The 20,093-nt window shown below is 39.3% G+C and overlaps 1 protein-coding gene across 3 annotated transcripts in view; it reads left to right on the top strand.

The window, feature by feature from the left end:
- The window catches only part of LOC113608252 (teneurin-2-like), a 739,689-nt gene that overhangs the window by 245,490 nt on the left and 474,106 nt on the right, over positions 1-20,093 (top strand). The gene's annotated exons all lie outside the window — the stretch shown is intronic.

Below are 20,093 nucleotides of genomic sequence, written 5' to 3'. Positions count from 1 at the left end.
TAAGCAATATTGTAACCCCCTGCTCAACTGGGAAAACTAAGGCAGAAAAAGGTTAACTTTCCCAAGGAAGCAAAGGGAGTAATTAGTGGCAGTGGAATTTGCTCCCATACTCTTAATCACTACTCCATTTTTGGCTCTCCATGTAGTATATAGATGACCAAAGAATTTTAATTCTCCTTGCCACCAACTTTATGAACCTTTATTTCCCTTACCTGTAAAACTGATGTGATTAGAACACTGGCTTTTAAAAGACGTAGGAAACACCTTGAAATTGGACACGGCTGGACCCAGTCCTATGAAGATTCCAATTTAGTAGTATTTATTTATTTCTAGTCTTGGAATGTGAATTTTTCTGATGCAGAGGTCATTCTGATGCAAAGCACCAGAAAGGTAATCAGGGTAGAAAAAGTCATACTAACCAGGAAAACATTCTTAACTTTCTGTTGTCTGAAATTTTACATCAATCCACATGCAGAGGAAAGTCTCCGTTTTTGAAAATGGTAACATATATCTCCTCTCAGAGGGTAACTAGAGTCAAGATATGGCTATAATTTTTGCCGCTGGAGGTGTCATGCTTTTTTGTAGTTGAAACAATTCTCATTTCAGGAATGTGTTTGGCAGTAGCCTCCCCCCTTCTTACATGGCAGTAGTACAATAGAGGCTTTTAAGCTACTCTTAACAGAATTACCCCATGCTGTTTTCTTTTTCTGATATGTCTTTGCCTTTAGTTCATTTTTAGTACTTATGAAAGATTGCATGTTTTTTATAAGCATTCATCTGCACCAAGCGTAAGTTGTAATCAAATTCCTTAATATTAATAAATGGCAGATGGAATTTTTTATGGCATGGGAAGAAAAAAACGAATTTAAGTTCACTGTGCTGCTAAACATTAATCTAAATGGATCTCTTTCTTATTATATCAACCAGCTTACCATCTTTACAGATGCATGTGCCCATTCTAACTTGAAGTAGCAGGGTAACATCTGCTGACCCAGAAATGTCCTTAGGCAATGAGTGTGCCTGTGTATGCATGTGTGCACATGCACACTCCTTGTTTTCTGAGAACATCTATAGATTAAAAATAAGACATATTAGAAAAAACCATTGTGAAACTTATACACTGAGAGCATCTGAAGATTTGATATCTGGCATCATCAGGAAAGCAAAACCGACAAACGATTGTCTTTTTAAAATGATCCCTTGCATAGAAAAAAAGGGAAGCAAGGCTTTTGTTGTTTTTTTGTTTGTTTGTTTTGTGGTACGCAGGCCTCTCACTGTTGGGGCCTCTCCCGTTGCGGAGCACAGGCTCCGGACACACAGGCTCAGCGGCCATGGCTCCCGGGCCCAGCCGCTCCACGGCATGTGGGATCTTCCCGGACCAGGGCATGAACCCGTGTCCCCTGCATTGGCAGGCGGACTCTCAGCCACTGCGCCACCAGGGAGGCCCCTAGGCTTTTGCATGTTTGTTTTCTACTCTTTGCTCCATTTTTTATTAGGTCCTATTTGACTTACTCAAATCTGCTTTTAGATTTAACAAATCAACAGCAACAACAATAGCAGTGACAAACAAAACAAAAACCAAATATGATAAACTCATTACGCATTAAAGTACAAATGATTCATATGGGATACTTATAAAGGGAAGCAAGTCTTGAGCCGAATACAAGACAGTTTTTTAAATGGTTAAAGGAGTGCGTGTTACCATGTCACAGTCACAGTTCTAAATGATTTGGTGTGTATTATTTAACTATCACAGCAATCCTATGAGATGGGGGCTATTATTGCTGTTCCCACTTTGCAGATGAAGAAACGGAGTCTCAGAGATGTTAAGCAACTCATCTTAAGTCACTCAGCTAGAAATGATGGATCCAAGATTTAATCTGACCCCATTGCTTGAGCTCTTTGTTAACACTGGCACAGCTTTCCAGTTGGGTGAACCAATAGGTCAGAGGTCCAAATATCCAACTGTTAGAAGTAAAATGCTGTTGCTTAGACTAAAAGGAAAACATGGGACCACTGTTTAGCTGCTATGAAAATCAAGTTGCTCAGCCATGAAGTTGAGAGTCATGGGAGAAGCAAGAAAAAAACACAGAATGGAGAAGGCAAAAGAAAAATGGAAAAGAGAGGCTACAGAAAACAGAAGTAGACATGCAGAGGCAAATGAGCTTGCCAGTCTGAAGAGTAGAGAAGAATGCTAGCTTCAAGGAAAGAGAAGACAGCCCTTTAACAAGCAGCTTAAATCTCCACACCCCCGCAGGGCACTAGGGTGCCACATTAAAAATACATCTGTCATTGGACAACTCTACAGTGGGAGCAGGTCCTGGGACATTTAAGGAAAGGGCTAGCCAGTTCCTGCTTCCTGCCTTAGCCTCTGAGAGTATGACTCCTTTTTACCTCATCCCACTTTGTGCTAATCAGGACAGATGAAGGAAAGGCTTATTTGGGAATGAGATGAAGTCATTCACTCTGCTGCAATAGAAAGCTAAACTGTGTTACAGTAGAACATACAAGTTATAACATAAAACACAGAAAGTCTGTATGCATCCCTAAGTGTGTACTCCAGACTTGAAGGAAGATCATAGAGTAGCCTTCTAAGAAAACTCATTTTATCTTTGAACAAACTGAGGCAGAGTACCTGGTATATAGTTGACTCTCAGTAGATGAGAGAGACAAAGAAGGAAGAAATAAAGACTGATGGCAAGGAAGAAGGAGGTGGGGAGAGGAAAGGAGGCCGAACATGTGCATAAATGACTAGTTATGTGAGCATTGTATCTTCATTAACTTAGGTGCTTTTATTTTTCTTTTACTTAATTACTTTATTTTTTGGCCGCACTGCACGGCATGTGGAACTTCCCTGACCAGGTATTGAACCCGTGCCCCCTGCTGTGGAAATGAAGAGCCTTGACCACGGGACCTCCAGGGAAATGCTAGGTGTTTTTTTTTTGTTTTTTTTGTTTTTTTTTTTTTTGTGGTACTTGGGCCTCTCACTGTTGTGGCCTCTCCCATTGCAGAGCACAGGCTCCGGACACGCAGGCTCAGCGGCCATGGCTCACGGGCCCAGCCGCTCCGCGGCATGTGTGATCTTCCCGGACCGGGGCACGAACCCGCGTCCCCTGCATCGTCAGGCGGACTCTCAACCACTGCGCCACCAGGAAAGTCCCTAGGTGCTTTTTAATGAGACATGATAGGCAGCCAAATACAACTGGTTGAAATAAACCGATAACTCATAGAGTCACAAAACCATTTAATGGGTATTTTAGAGGAAAGACTTCTCAACTGAACCAGTGCTTAAACAGTTTTAAATGGCTGATTAAACCCATCTATTTTATTTTAAACTAGTGAAACTGAACCTCAGTTAGTCTTCCATAAATCCTAGATTTCTATAAATGTGATAAGTAATTGGGAGTTATCATCATCCCAAAGCTTTCTAATGTGCCAAATATTTAACAGAGTGAGTTAGAATATATTTTTCTGGCCAATTCATTGATCTTTCGGTACATTCAATGAGTAATCCTTTCAAAATGGCAGACTTACCTGAAGAGAGTAAAGCTAATCTGTCATACAAAATAGAGTTTACTGTGAGGGAGCAGAGATGGTGTCCTGCCTTTCTTTTCTTTAATCTTTCTTCATAGGTATTGCTATTGGTATTCATTCGATCTAACCACAGTGCCCGAATCTTATTCACAGCATTAAGGTGTACTATATTGTAAGAATGTTGAAGTCTACTGTGACTTTAAAGGTTAAATAATTCTTTTTCTTATACCCTAATCTCCTTGAATATTCTAGAGTCCTTTTTAAAAATTTGTTAATATACATTCTATCTCTGTGTTAACAATTTCTGGTTATAAACAATATGCAGGTTTGGGATTATCCCTTTTTTAAAACTCTCTTGATGGTGCTGGATTTTTGATGCTTCGTCCCCACCAGTAGACTCACTGTGAGTCAGAAAGACATATAAGTGGAGACTTACAAAGAGAGACATTTTACTCCTTGTGTTACTAATGCAGGAATCCTACACTATGCTCTGACTCTTGTTGATAAGGCAAAGAAAAAGGGGAGCACCGTGCAACAAGATCATTTTCTAGAGGAGAAGACAATTGCTTGGGAAATTAATATTTTGAGCTTTGATTCCCTAATATGTTTTGTACAAAGTTGGCTGTATTGTCTTTCCACAAGTCTGACACATGAATACCATTTTCTCCATTTTTTAAGAAAGATGCAAATATCCTAAGTAAAGTTGGCTGACACCAAAGGATTTTTTTCAAGAAGATAAATCCTTAGTTTAGGGGTTTTGTTCTTTTAACTCTGCAACCCACTGGGTCTTACACCTGTGAAACAGTACCATGACTGATGATTGTAATAGATGCCTGATGCTATCAAAATGTAAACCCTTATCTAGAGTTTGATACTAAAGAAGGCAGAAAGGCCTGCAACAATTTTAGGAAGAGTTCTGCTCCTCAGTAATTAACAATTTTATTTTTTAAACTTATTTTATTATTTTATTTATTTATTTACTTTGGCCACACTGTGTGGCTTGCGGGATCTTAGCTTCCCCACCAGAGATTGAACCCGCGCCCTTGGCAGTGAAAGCATGGAATCCTAACCACTGGACCCCCAGGGAATTCCCAACAATTAACAACTTTAAAGTTTGGTTCCCTTAAGTGTTATATTAACTGTGCGGGAAAATTCAATTATCTGCAACAACTTTTGATGCCCAATAAGCCAGTGTCTTGCTCCTGAAGTAAATAATCCATTCTAGACATACTGTATAGAATTAAATCTGGGGTAAGTTTCAAAGTTTCAGTCCTGGCTTTTGCCATTTCCAAGTGCTGTGACCTTCAGCAAGTTACTCAGACTCTCTAAATCTCAGTTTTCTCATGTAGAAAATGGGAATATTAAGGCCTGTCTCACAGTGTTGAGGAATGTGCATTGAATATGACACAGTAGACATCCTTAATAAATGGCAGATATTTTTACTTTAAATATTTCACTTTAAATGTATTTGGAAGGAATATGTGAGTTTCTCAACAGTAATTAATGGCACTGTATTTTCCAACAACTTTGAAGTCATGCCCTCTAAATATAATTAGATGAAATTCGCAGCACAAAGGTGTAAGTTCATCAATAGTCATTAGTCCCGCTGTGTCCCTGCATGATCTCCAGCAGGCCAAAGAGTCTCCACAGACCAAATTGCTGGAAGATTATATTCTGTAGTCAAATGGTGTGCAGGTCCCTGCCTAGGCCATGTCAGGGCCATGCACACACAGCCTCAATCTATCAGGCTAGACCTAAAGAAAGGACCTAAAGTGTTTGTAACCAATAAATGAGCAATAGGAAGTTTCCATTTAATAAACACATACTGTGGGTTCTAAATAAGAAAGTTTTAGGTTGAAGTCTTGACTCTGCCTTCATTAGCTGGATGACCTTGGTATGCTTTCTTTTGCTCTTTTTAAATATGTGGATGACAGTATATTCACTTCAGAGGGCTTAAATTGAATAGTGAATGTTAAGGGTATTTAGTACATTGTTAGCTTCTTTTGGAACCTCCTCCTTCTTTTGCCCTCATGATATCTTCTGGGTTTCCTCCAGCCTCACAGCCTGCTCCTTCTCAGTCTCCCTGCCAGCCCCCTGCCCTGCTTTACAAGAAATGGAGTGCCTGCAGGCTCCGACGGTGGTCCTTCTACCTACATACTTGCCCTAGGCATCCTCATCCCATCCCACATCTTAAAGCGCCACCTAAATTGTCAGTGAAAGCTCTAACTTCCAACTTATGAACACTGCTGCAGTAGTTTAAATTGGCCAGAATTTTACAGAAAGGGTCAAATTAGCATAAAATCAACATCTGTCTGACACTGAAATCCAGCTATTGTAAAAATGCAAGAGGGAGAGAGAAAAAAATGGATGATTTCGTACCAGTCACCCAAGTATCAACTTCCAAACAACAAAAAGAGAAGGAAACATTGGAGTGTTTACTTGACTTGCTTGAGCCAAAGAAATCATGCAGTTTTTCCATATGATAGTGCAGCTTATCCTTTAATTAAAAATTAAAAAAAACCAGTTTTTGAAGGTTAAGAGTTCTATCTAAAACTTCACATCATTTTCAAGGAAAATTAATGAAAATTATTAATTGTTATAGCTCATTTATAAGAAACTCGATGAGAACATTATGAAGAATTAGTGAAATTATGATCAGATGGAATAATTAAAGATCAATTGTGAAATAATCACATAATTCTAGCTATACGCTGTATTGCTCTTCATTAATCAAAGATAATCTGGAATTGCAATACTTAATTAAATGCAGAAAAGTGTTTGTGTGTTCTGGCTGTGAAAGGAGATAATTGGAGAGTACAGAAGCTGTACAGTTATCAGCTTTTGCTGATTTTTGGAGTCTAGAAATATAAATTCTGCAGTGTGGGGGGCTGATCATTTTGTGGACTGGGGAAATCTGACCTACTGTAGATATTCCTGTTTTCAATGAGGTAATACTCGTCTCTTAATCCTGAAAAAAAAGGGCTTTTAATTCATCAATAAGAAGAAAGTAATGCACCTAATTTTGGCAGATGTATTAGATCTCAAAGGCCCATGGACAAATTCCATCTCACTTTGTTTTCTTCTCTGCCAAATTAGCAATCTACTGGCTAAAATCCTCAGTGTTCCTTGAAAGAGAAAGTAATTCATTCTTTCTCCCATTTGTAAAATAAGGTCATGTATAATTCTCCTATCGATCTTTATTTCTCTGTAGGAACTACAGTGAAGTCACACATCAATTTCAAATGCAATTTTTAAAAGTTTTATTAAGTTAGAATTTACATACAGTAAAATGCACCTATTTAAGATATGTATCAATGACTTTTGACAAATATATATACCCATGGTATCACCGTGACAATCAAGATATGAAACATTTCATTCACTCCAGAAATGTCCTTGTGCCCCATTCCAGTCGATTCCTACTCCCATCTTTGGTACAAGGCAACCACTGTTCTGCTTGTCTCATAATATAGATTACATACGTCTTTTCTAGAATTTTATCTAAGTGGAAGTATACAATATGTACTTTTTTTAGGTCTGACTTATTTTGCTTGGCATGATATTTTTGAGATTCATTCCTCCTAACTCATCCCTTTTTTATTCCTCTTAACTCCTTTTTTTTTAATTCATTGGATGAATATGCCACAATTTACTTATTAACTTTTGATAGAGGTTTGGTTTATTTTCAATTTTGAGCTATTATGCAAAAAGCTACTCTGAACCCTTGTGTATAAGGCTTTTGTTTGGTCATATTGCAAATCACTTTTCATATTGTTTTATTTCAATTGTTCATTCTTGTTCACTGTATCAACCAACTAAAAATACATTTCAAAAATATCTCCAGGATGGAGGAAGATTGCTTTCCATGCTGCATGTGGAAATATAGTCAAATATAGAAATGTCTTCTTTTTGTAAAGAAAACACTTACATACGTCATTTCCTTTCTTCTTTGCATCGTGCTTTTGCAATAAGTAGGGAAGATACTATTACTGCTCTTAACTTACAAATTTGTCAGTTGGGTCTTAGAGGAGTTAAATGATTTACTGAACACCACCCAGTTGATAAGTGCTACCATCAAAACCAGAACCTGCATTGCAAGTTCTCAATCTGGTGCACTTTCCACTCTGCCATGTAGATTTTTCTTTTTTTTTTTTTACTTCCTTCAACACATAATTTTTAAGTTCCTTCTGCTTACCTAACACTGTGTTAGAGTATAGGGAGTCGCATAACAACAACTACAAAAATCCATGTGTTCTCTCGAGGCATTTGTTAAATTGAGAAGACAATACATGTACATGAGAGAAATAGAGTGCATTTATAAGGCAATTAGTTAAGGTTGTTAGAAACTTGCATTCTGTGCTGCATTGAAAACAGGTGATGAATTAATAAATCACTAAATAAAGGGGTAGGGAATTATCAGGAAGAGGTTCATTAAGGAAGTGATTTTTCTCCTAGACATTGAAAACCAAAAAGTATGGATTGAGATAGAAGAGGTAAGAAGAAAAGCCAAGTATGTATGTCTATGTGATGAGGAAGAATTTGGAATCAGTGGGACTGAGAGGATTTACTTTCAGATTGAACCCGTAGGGTGGGGCAAGTTGAATGTCAAGTCCAATTATATGGAATGGACAGCAGGGAGACGTTGTAGATTCTACAACGGGGGATGGTGAATGACATGGTCCAAGTGATGTTTTAGAAAGGATCCATTGGTCGCAGCTTGCGGAATAGGGTAGACCTAAGAATGACCATCAAATAGACTCATTAGGAGAGTATTATAACCTAGGTATGAGGTGATGAAGACCCAGACCAAGGAAAGGAAAAGCGAAGTGTAAATGTTTTTAAAAAATCAGACAAGCTATTACCACTCTTCACTGATTGGTATCCTAATTCTGAGGCATTCAAACAAAATTTCTCTAGAGACTAAATGTCCTTGTGCTAACAGAACCAGGTTTCACAGCCACAGAAATGACTATAAAGCTGTGCTTTATAGGACTTAATTTTGGCCTGAAGCTTCATTCCTTTTACTACAATTCACTGCCTGTCAACTTACCAAAGGATGCACTGACTTGCTGATTTCAGCTTCTCTCTTTAGAATATAGTTTAAAATAGCACCCATCAGTCTTAATCTCAAGTATTCTCCAAAATGTTTCCCAAATTAATAAGTGCAGGATTAGAAGCAGTGACCCTGTAGGGGACTATGACAAAAATAGCTCACCCATAATTAGACATGAAATCTTCTTTCACTGAGCTATAGGATATTGGCCAAACTCAGCAGCTTTCCTACTGTGCTGTGTCAAGGGCTCCTTAAAGCAAGTGCACCCCAAGTTCTCTCCCCTGTGGTCCAGTGATCTGGTGGATGCTTTTATTTTGTTCCCCGTTTTCAGGCTACCAACTTCAGCCTCATTCACGGTGTCCTAGGCACACATGTAGCTTGGATCCTGGTAATTAAATTAACTGTCCTCCTAAGCAGACCTCAGTTAAAGGTGCATGTGGACCATGGCAGATCAAAGACGCTCCTTCACAACATACACACTCTCTAGAAAACAGACTAAAGCTGTAATGTTTGATTGATTCGGAAGCCAAAGGAGCTCTTAACCAGAAATGTATAATAATGAAGTTAAGTTACTCTTATCTTTCTGAAATGAGTCCAGTGATTGTTTCTATGCATTGCCACTGGGAAGACCCCATAAACTTGGGGAAAAGACAAACTTCAGATCTTGCTCTGTGTGCGTATGCTCCATGCACAATAGTCATTTGATCTCAGACATGTGACTTGTCTTTCTCTACCTCAGGTTCTTCATCTGTAAAGTTAAAATAATACTGGTACTTGCTCCAAAGAGTCAAGAAATATTCAATAACGTGATCTATTTAAAGTGCTGAGTATTACGCCTGACTCATACCAAGCACTTAGATATCAATGATGATTTTTGACCCGGTGCTCCTGCTACTGTTGTTGTTTTATTGTTGCTACTGCTGTTGTTGCTTCAGCCCAAAGTTTTAGAGATTATTTTCAAGATATTTTCAGTGTAATAGGGGAAACTGAAATATAAATACCCCATGGCAGAATTGTAAAAGTTCCATATATAGGTACAAGCAATATACTATGGAAATAGCAGAAGAAAGAATAATCCTGCAGGGGCAATCAGAGACCATTTGGTGGGTCAGATGCATGAAAGCTGAGCTTTGAAGGTAGAATTTTTCATTTAAACTCAGGCAAAGGAAGGCTGCTGGAGATTTTTGAAGGAAGACTCTAACCTGTATTTTATCCACAACATTGTGAAAAAGGGGCGGTGTAAGAGAAAAATTAGAGGCCCAGAAAGAATAGCAGATTAGAAATGCGTACTTTTTGTTGATTGTTTTTGTGGGATGATGGACCAAAAGTAGGAGGGAGGCAGAGAAGTAGGACGGAGGCCAGAGTGACATGGTGAAGGGCTACCTTCTTGATCTATGGACTACATCCAATCCATCAACAAGTCCTATGATTGAATACATACATACAAGTCCTATGATTGAATACATACATACATCTTGGAACTCATCCACTTTTCTCCCTCTTCCATTATTTGAGCTCTCAGCAGAATTTCTCACAGTGGACTCCTCTCTGCTTCTTGAACTTCTTCCTGCTCTTGACTTTCATGACACACACTGGTTTTCCTCCAACCCCTTGGGTTCCCCTTCTCACTCTTCCAGATGTCTGCTACTCTGCTTGCCCATAGAACACACCAACCTTGGCATTTTCTATCTACACGCTCATCTACTTTCATGCCATAAAACACCACCTGTTTCCTAATGAGTGTCACATTCATGTCTCCTTTGTGAACTTATCACCAACTCCAGACTCATGACCATAACTTCCAGTCTGGCATATCTGCATTGATGTTGTCATGGACATGCCAACATCAACATCTTAGCCATAGTTTCCTCTCTAATCTTACCTGAGTTGTGCCATCTCACAAATGGCACTGCATCCACGTAATTGCCAAAGCTCAAGATCGAGAATTTTTCCTTGATTTGTTTCTTTCTTCCGACCTCCATATTCAGTTCATCAGTAAGGGCTGCCAGTGTTACCTCCAGAATCTCCCAAACCCTGCCTCTGTTCTCCATCTCTGCCGCTCTCATCATTGTCACTTGTGCTAAAGTAAAATATTTAGGAACTGGGCTAGTTTTGCCTCTTTTTGACCTCTACAGTCGTGAACTACTCAGGAGCCAGGGTGATCTCTTAAAAACCTAATTCCAGTCATGTTCTTTCCTTTCATAAAAATCTTCACTTAACATCCAAACTCTATCCAACTTCAAAAGTCCTGTTTCTCTGACTTTTATTCTCCCATCTCCTACTCTGCTCATCACACCAACTTTCATTCTTTGCTTTGAATATACAACCTTGTTCCTGCTTAGGATACTTTGTGAGTGCTTTTCTTATTGGTCAGTACTTTGTTTTGGTGTCCTCTGTTCAGAGAACACTTTCTTTTTTCCTAATCTCCCAATCTGAAGCCCCCTCCAACTCTCCCTGAGTTCATCATCCTACAGTAACCAGACAGTTTTATCTATTATTTATTTATTCATTCTTCCTCTCAGTTGCCTCCAATTAGAAAGTAAACTTTAGTAGAGAAGGAATCTTGTCACTTGTACTCAAAACTTTGTCCCAACATCTAAAATAGGGCCTAACATGGTAGCTGTTTAATAAATAATATTTAAATGAGTGATTTTTTTAGTGCTATCATCCTGTATACAACTCACTGTTCTTTCTTGCTTGGATTATTACAGCAAGCCAGCTCACTACTTGTATCACTTTAATATTCATCCCTCTAATTCAGTCTATACCTAGGATCTTTTAAAACTGCAATCTAATCATGACAGCCTCCTCTCTCTCATAAGCACATACCATACAAGACATGACCCACATCTACTTCTCCAGCTCATCCCCTGCCACTCTCCCTTTAAGCTCAATGTGCCTCTTCTTCCTCTTTTTTTTCTTGTTTTCCTAAATGCACAAATAGTGGAAGATGATTGGAGATGTCTTCACTACATTTTTCAGTCATCAGTATTCAGGAATGCTGATAGTTTTCTACTCTTGCACCCTCACCATATAGCCTATGCACCCTGCACCAGCATGTTTTTGCAGGCTCCTTTTTAATTTGTAAAGCGAAGGAACAGGAGGCCCAAAGGTGATTACCAGTTAGAGCGGCTCATCATTAAAAAGGTCTGAGACTTGTGGCAAACGGATGACTGTAAGATACAGGTCAGATGGGTTTTGCACTATTCAGGCTCAGGCTGAATTACAAAAATTAAATAGCACTCTAATTAACCAGAGTAGTTAGCACATAATTCAGATCTCTGGAACTCCAGCTGACTGTGGATTTTAAAAAATTGCATAATGTACAAATAAAAAAACAAAGCAAAACAAAGTAAAACCCTGCTCTGGTTGGTTTTCCATATACAGGCTTCAAGGGTAAGAAAACATTGCATATTTCTGGAAAAACAGAATTATTCTTACTGTCCAGGAGAAAAAAGGTGAATTCTGTTTTTCAAAGAGAATAAAGGATTAACCTAGTGAGGGATGAAAGAAGTTTTGCATTCTGTTGTTAAGCACTGCACACATCCTGATTTGGACATTTTAGGACTATACCAGATGAATGCAAAGGACAGGAGATAAGGTGAAAACAAAATTGTAGGCAAGTTTTTTATCTGAATCAGCTTCCCTGATTGCTTTCTGAAGGTGTAGGGTAACCGTTCTCCACCAAGTAGAATGCAACCTAGATGAACCTAAGATTTTCTAAATAAAGAGAATGACGACATCAGCAAAAATTACTTAAATTCCTGATAAAGAGATGCAAAACAGGTTAGGAAACTTCTAAGAGGGACTTCAGATATGAGAAGCCAAATACTACAGAAATTTTCAGATCACAGCCTCTGCATATAAAACAAAAAATAAAATGAAGCCTGATTTTACTATTGCACCAGAGAAGCACTGGGAAATCACCATGAAATATGGGCAAATATAAAAGCTGAGACATGGAGCAGGCAAGTGGTTCCTTTAGATATTAAAGATAATACCAAGAAAGGGAAAATATAACAAAAATCCTGTGTTTCAAATACCTAAATTTCAAAAATCAATTAAAATATTTGAATTTAAGGGTTAATTTTATACTTATTACAGTAAGTCACTTCACTTTTTAATTTTCTCTTAAACATAATGAGGCTAATAATAATTGCTAACATTTATTGAACTTTTACTATGTGTCAGGTACTATGTTCAACACATTCATTATCCGATTTAAGCTCACAGCTTTGCAGCAGTGAGAATTACTATCTGTATTTTACAGATGGGGAAACTGTGATTCACAAACTCATAGTAAATTAGCCCAAGAACTCATAGATAGTAAATGGATGAGTTATGAATCTAGGGGTAACTGGTTCCAACATCCATGTTTTTAACCACTACCGTATGTTACCTCCCTAATTTAAATTCTACCTTTTCCATAGAAATGAAATGAATAGCTGTTTAACTAAAATTTGACCATATGGGGCTTCCCTGGTGGTGCAGTGGTTGAGAGTCCGCCTGCCGATGCAGGGGACACGGGTTCATGCCCCAGTCCGGGAAGATCCCACATGCCACGGAGCGGCTAGGCCCGTGAGCCATGGCCGCTGAGCCTGCACGTCTGGAGCCTGTGCTCCGCAACGGGAGAGGCCACAACAGTGAGAGGCCTGCATACCGCAAAAAAAAAAACCTGACCATATGAATCACACTCATAAAGGACCATGGTCACTCATAATGTAGTGTTTGCTCATAATTTAAACTTTGGAGAAGTGGCTTGGGTGTTTTTCTTTTTGTCCATTTCAGAATACTGTTCGTCATGATGCTAACAGAGAAATCAGTTCTGTATTTTGTTCAGTTCTCTGCAGAGTTTGTCCTACAGTGATCTAGTCACTGCTGAAATCTAGGCCTTAGTCCTTATTTTTAAAAAAAGAGTAATTCATGGGCCTTACAGACATTCTTCACACTGTACTTTTCTTTATAGCCAAGATGAGTGAAGGTATTTTATGCTCAATTAAAAAAGCTATTTGAAGGTTAAAATATTAAAGGAAATTACCCTGGAAGTTTTTTACCCTCTATATTCTTGTGCCCATTGAGTCATTTTGAGATCAAAACTTTTTTTCAGAATAAATGTATCTTAAAAGTAAGTACTTTTCTGGAGGGGGGGGGGCTTCATCAAAAATGCATCTACATGTGGAACAACACCTAGAGAACATCTACTGAACACTGGCAAAATACCTCAGACCTCCCAAGAGGCAAGAAAATCCCCACATACCTGGGTAGGGCAAAAGAAAAAAAGAAAACCCAGAGACAAAAAATAGGGATGGGACCTGCACCTCTGGGAGGGAGCTGTGAAGGAGGAAAGGTTTCCGCACACTATGAAGGACCTTCACTGGTGGAGACGGGGGTGGCAGGGGGGAAGCTTTGGAGCCACAGAGGAGAGTGCAGCAACAGGGGTGAGGAGGGCAAAGTGAAGAGATTTCTGCAGAGGATCAGTGCCAACCAGCACTCACCAGCCCGAGAGGCTTGTCTGCTCACCTGTCAGGACGGGTGGGGGCTGGGAGCTGAGGCTCAGGATTCGGAGGTCAGACCCCAGGGAGAGGACTGGGGTTGGCTGCATGACCACACCCTGAAGGGGGCAAGTGCGCCACAGCTAGCCGGGAGGAAGTCCGGGAAAAAGTCTGGACCTGCCGAAGAGGCAAGAAACCATTGTTTCGGGGTGCACGAGGAGAGGGGATTCAGAGCACCACCTAAACAAGCTCCAGAGATGGGTGCGAGCCGTGGTTATCAGCTTGGACACCAGAGATGGGCATGAAATGCTAACGCTGCTGCTGCAGCCACCAAGAATCCTGTGTGCGAGCACAGGTCACTATCCACACCCTAACCCCGGGAGCCTGTACAGCCCGCCGCTGCTAGGGTCCCATGATCCAGGGGCAACTTCCCCGGGAGAACACATAGCATGCCTCAGGCTGCTGCAACATCATGCTGGCCTCTGCCACCGCAGGCTCTCCCTGCATTCCAATTATAATAACATTACCCCTCCCTCCCCCCACAGGAGTGAGCAAGAGCCCCCTAATCAGCTGCTGCTTTAACCCTCTCCTGTCTGGGTGGGGAACTGATGCCTGAGGGTGACCTACACACAGAGGTGGGTCCAAATCCAAAGCTGAACCCCAAGAGCTGTGCAAACAAAGAAGAGTATGGGAAATTTCTCCCAGCAGCCTCAGGAGCAGTGGATTAAATCCCCACAATCAACTTGATGTACCCTGCATCTGTGGAATACCTGAATAGACAACAAATCATCCCAAAATTGAGGCAGTGGACTTTGGGAGCAACTGTAGAGTTGGGGTTTGCTGTCTGTGACTGACTTGTTTCTGATTTTTTTGTTTACCATAGTATGGTTTTTAGCGCTTGTTATCATTGGTGGATTTCTTTATTGGTTTCATTGCTATCTTGTTTTTTATTATTACTTCTTAATTTTAATAATTAATTTTTTTTTTTATTATTTTTTTTTTCTTTCTTTTTTTCTCCCTTTTCTTCTGAGCCGTGTGGCTGGCAGGGTCTTGGTGCTCCGGCATGGTGTCAGGCCAAAGCCTCTGAGGTGGGAGAGCCAAGTTCAGGATATTGGACCACCAGAGACCTCCCGGCCCCATGTAATATGAATCATAAGAGCTCTCCCAGAGATCTCTGTCTCAAAGCTAAGACCCAGTTCCAACCAACGGCCAGCAAACTCCAGTGCTGTACGCCCCATGCCAAAAAATTAGCAAGACAGGAACACAACCCCACCCGTTAGCAGAGAGGCTGCCTAAAATCATAAGGTCACAGACACCCCAAAACACACAAAATGTGGTTCTGCCCACCAGAAAGACATGATCCAGCCTCATCCACCAGAACACAGGCACCAGTCCCCTCCACCAGGAAGCCTACACAAGCCACTGAACCAACCTTACCCACTGGAAACAGACACCAAAAACAACAGGAACTACGAACCTGCAGCCTGCAAAGAGGAGACCCCAAAACAAACACAGTAAGTTAAAAAAAAATGAGAAGACAGAGAAACATACAGCAGATGAAGGAGCAAGGTAAAAACCCACCAGACCAAACAAATGAAGAGGAAATAGTCAGTCTACCTGAAAAAGAATTCAAAGTAATGATAGTAACGGTAATCCAAAATCTTGGAAATAGAATGGAGAAAATACAAGAAACATTTAATAAGGACCTAGAAGAACTAAAGTGCATACAAACAATGATGAACAACACAAATTAAATTAAAAATTCTCTAGAAGGAATCAATAGCAGAGTAACTGAGGCAGAGGAATGGATAAGTGACCTGGAAGATAAAATAGTGGAAATAACTACAGCAGAGCAGAATAAAAAGAATGAAAAGAATTGAGGACAGTCTCAGAGACCTCTGGGACAACATTAAATGCACCAACATTCGAATTGTAGGGGTCCCAGAAGAAGAGAAAAAGAAAGGGACTGAGAAAATATTTGAAGAGATTATAGTGGAAAACTTCCCTAACATGGGAGAGGAAATAGTCAATCAAGTCCAGGAAGCGCAGAGAGTCCCATACAGGATAAATTCAAGGAGAAACACACCAAGACACATATTAATCAAACAATCAAAAATTAAATACAAAGAGAAAATATTAAAAACAGCAAGGGAAAAGCAACAAACAACATACAAGGGAATCCCCATAAGGTTAACAGCTGATCTTTCAGCAGAAACCCTGCAAGCCAGAAGGCAGTGGCAGGACATATTTAAAGTGATGACAGGGAAAAACCTACAACCAAGATTACTCTACCCAGCAAGGATCTCATTCAGATTTGACAGAGAAATGAAAACCTTTACAGACAAGCAAAAGTTAAGAGAATTCAGCTCCACCAAACCAGCTTTACAACGATGCTAAGGGAACTTCTCTAGCCAGGAAACACAAGAAGAAGAGAAACACCTACAAAAACAAACCCAAACAATTAAAATGGTAATAGGAAGATACATATCCATAATTACCTTAAATATAAATGGATTAAATGCTCCAACCAAAAGACATAGACTGGCTGAATGGATACAGAAACAAGACCTGTATATATGCTGTCTGCAAGAGACCCACTTCAGACCTAGGGACACATACAGACTGAAAGTCAGGGGATGGAAGAGATATTCCATGCAAATGGAAATCAAAAGAAACCTGGAGTAGCAATTCTCATATCAGACAAAATAGACTTTAAAATAAAGACTATTAAAAGAGACAAAGAAGGACGCTACATAATGATCAAGGGATCAATCCAAGAAAAAGATATAATCATTGTAAATATTTATGCACCCAACATAGGAGCACCTCAATACATAAGGCAAATACTAACAGTGATAAAAGGGGAAATCGATAGTAACACAATCATAGTAGGGGACTTTAACACCCCACTTTCACCAATGGACAGATCATCAAAAATGAAAATAAGTAAAGAAACACAAGCTTATGTGACACATTAAACAAGATGGACTTAATTGATATTTATAGGACATTCCATCCAAAAGCAACAGAATACAGTTACTTCTCAAGTAGTCATGCGTATTCTACAGGACAGATCATATCTTGCGTCACAAATCAAGCCTTGGTAAATTTAAGAAAATTGAAATTGTATCAAGTATCTTTTCCAACCACAATGCTAAGGGACTACATATCAACTACAGGAAAAAAACTGTAAAAAATACAAACACATGGAGGCTAAACAATACATTACTAAATAACCAAGAGGTCACTGAATAAATCAAAGAGGAAATAAAAAAATACCTAGAGACAAACTACAATGAAAACACGATGATCCAAAACCTATGGGGTGCAGCAAAAGCAGTTCTAAGAGGGAAGTTTATAGCAATACAGTCCTACCTCAAGAAACAAGAAACATCTTAAATCCACAACCTAACTTTACACCTAAAGCAGTTAGGGAAATAAGAACAAAAAACCCCAAAGTTAGCAGAAGGAAAGAAATCATAAAGGTCAGATCAGAAATAAATGCAAAGGAATGAAGGAAACAATAGCAAAGATCAATAAAACTAAAAGCTGGCTCTTTGAGGAGATAAACCATTAGCCAGACTCATCAAGAAAAAAAGGGAGAAGACTCAAATCAACAGAATGAGAAATGAAAAAGGAAAAGTAATATCTGACACTGTAGAAATACAAAGGATCATGAGATATTACTACAAGCAATTATGTGCCAATAAAATGGACAAATTCTTAGAAAAGCACAACCTTCCTAGACTGAACCAGGCAGAAATAGAAAATATAAACAGACCAATCACAAGCAATGAAATTAAGACTGTGATTAAAAATCTTCCAACAAACAAAAGCCCAGGACCAGATGGTTTCACAGGCGAATTCTATCAAACATTTAGAGCAGAGCTAACACCTATCCTTCTCAAACTCTTCCAAAAAATTGCAGAGGGAGGAACACTCCCAAACTCATTCTGTGAGGCCACCATCACACTGATTCCAAAGCCAGACAAAGATGTCACAAAGAAAGAAAACTACAGCCATTATCATTGATGAACATAGATGCAAAAATCCTCAACAAATTACTAGCAAACAGAATCCAGCAGCACATTAAAAGGATCATACACCATGATTAAGTGGGGTTCATCCCAGGAATGCAAGGATTCTTCAATATATGCAAGTCAATCAGTGTGATACACCATATTAACAAATTGAAGGATACAATCATATGTTCATCTAATAGACACAGAAAAAGCTTTTGACACAATTCAACAGTGATTTATGGTAAAAAAAAAAAAAAAAAAACTTCCCAGGAAGTAGGCATAGAGAGAACTTACCTCAACATAGTAAAGGCCATATATGACAAACCTACAGACAACATCGTTCTCAATGGTGAACAACTGAAACCATTTCTTCTAAGATTAGGAACAAGGCAAGATTGCCCACTCTCACCACTGTTATTCAACATAGTTTTGGAAGTTTTAGCCACAGCAATCAGAGAAGAAAAAGAAAGAAAAAGAATCCAAATCAGAAAAGAAGAAGCACAGCTGTCACTGTTTGCAGATGATACTATACATAGAGAATCCTAAAGATGCTACCAGAAAACTACTAGAGCTAATCAATGAATTTGGTAAAGTAGCAGGATACAAAATTAATGCACAGAAATCTCTGGCATTCCTATACACTAATGATGAATAATCTGAAAGAGAAGTTAAGGAAACACTCCCATTTATCATTGCAACAAAAAGAATAAAATACCTAGGAATAAACCTACCTAAGGAGACAAAAGACCTGTATGCAGAAAACTATAAGACACTATTGAAAGAAATTAAGGATGATACAGATAGAGAAATATACCATGTTCTTGGATTGGAAGAATCAACATTGTGAAAATGACTATACTACCCAAGGCAATCTACAGATTCAATGCAATCCCTATCAAAGTAGCAATGGCATTTTTTACAGAACTAGAACAAAGATTTCACAATTTGTATGGAAACACAAAAGACCTCGAATAGCTAAAGCAACCTTGTGAAAGAAAAATGGAGCTGGAGGAATCACGCTCCCTGGCTTCAGACTATACTACAGAGCTACAGTAATCAAGGCAGTATGGTACTGGCACAAAAACAGAAATATAGATGAATGGAACAGAATAGAAAGCCCAGGGATAAACCCACGCACATATGGTCACCTTATCTGTGATAAAGGAGGCAAGAATATACAGTGGAGAAAAGACAGCCTCTTCAATAAGTGGTGCTTAAAAGCTGGACAGCTACATGTAAAAGAATGAAATTAGAACACTCCCTAACACCGTATGCAAAAATAAATTCAAAATGGATTAAAGACCTAAATGTAAGGCCAGACACTATAAAATTCTTAGAGGAAATCATAGGAACAACACTCTTTGACATAAATCACAGCAAGATCTTTTTAACCCACCTCCTAGAGTAATGGAAATAAAATCAAAAGTAAACACATGGGGTCTAATGAAACGTAAACGCTTTTGCACAGCAAAGGAAACCATGAACAAGACGAAAAGACAACCCTCAGAATGGGAGAAAATATTTGCAAACGAAGCAACTGGAAAAGGATTAATCTCCAAAATTTACAAGTAGCTCATGCAGCTCAATGTCAAAAAAACAACCCAATCCAAAAATGTGCAGAAGACCTAAATAGACATTTCTCCAAAGAAGATACACAAATTGCCAACAAGCACATGAAAGGATGCTCAACATCATTAATCATTAGAGAAATGCAAATCAAAACTACAATGAGGTATCACTTCACACCGGTCAGAATGGCCATCATCAAAAGATCTAGAAACAAGGGCTTCCCTGTGGCGCAGTGGTTGAGAGTCCGCCTGCCGATGCAGGGGACACGGGTTCATGCCCCGGTCCGGGAAGATCCCACATGCCATGGAGCGGCTAGGCCCGTGAGCCATGGCCGCTGAACCTGCGCGTCTGGAGCCTGTGCTCTGCAACAGGAGAGGCCACAACAGTGAGAGGCCTGTGTACCGCAAAAAAAAAAAAAAAAAA

This window comes from Aethalodelphis obliquidens, unplaced genomic scaffold (assembly GCF_003676395.1).
Source record: "Aethalodelphis obliquidens isolate GAN/ISIS:26980383/991018 unplaced genomic scaffold, ASM367639v1 scaffold52, whole genome shotgun sequence".
NCBI classification, from domain to species: domain Eukaryota; kingdom Metazoa; phylum Chordata; class Mammalia; order Artiodactyla; family Delphinidae; genus Aethalodelphis; species Aethalodelphis obliquidens.
This window is presented reverse-complemented; position numbering and strand designations above follow the sequence as displayed.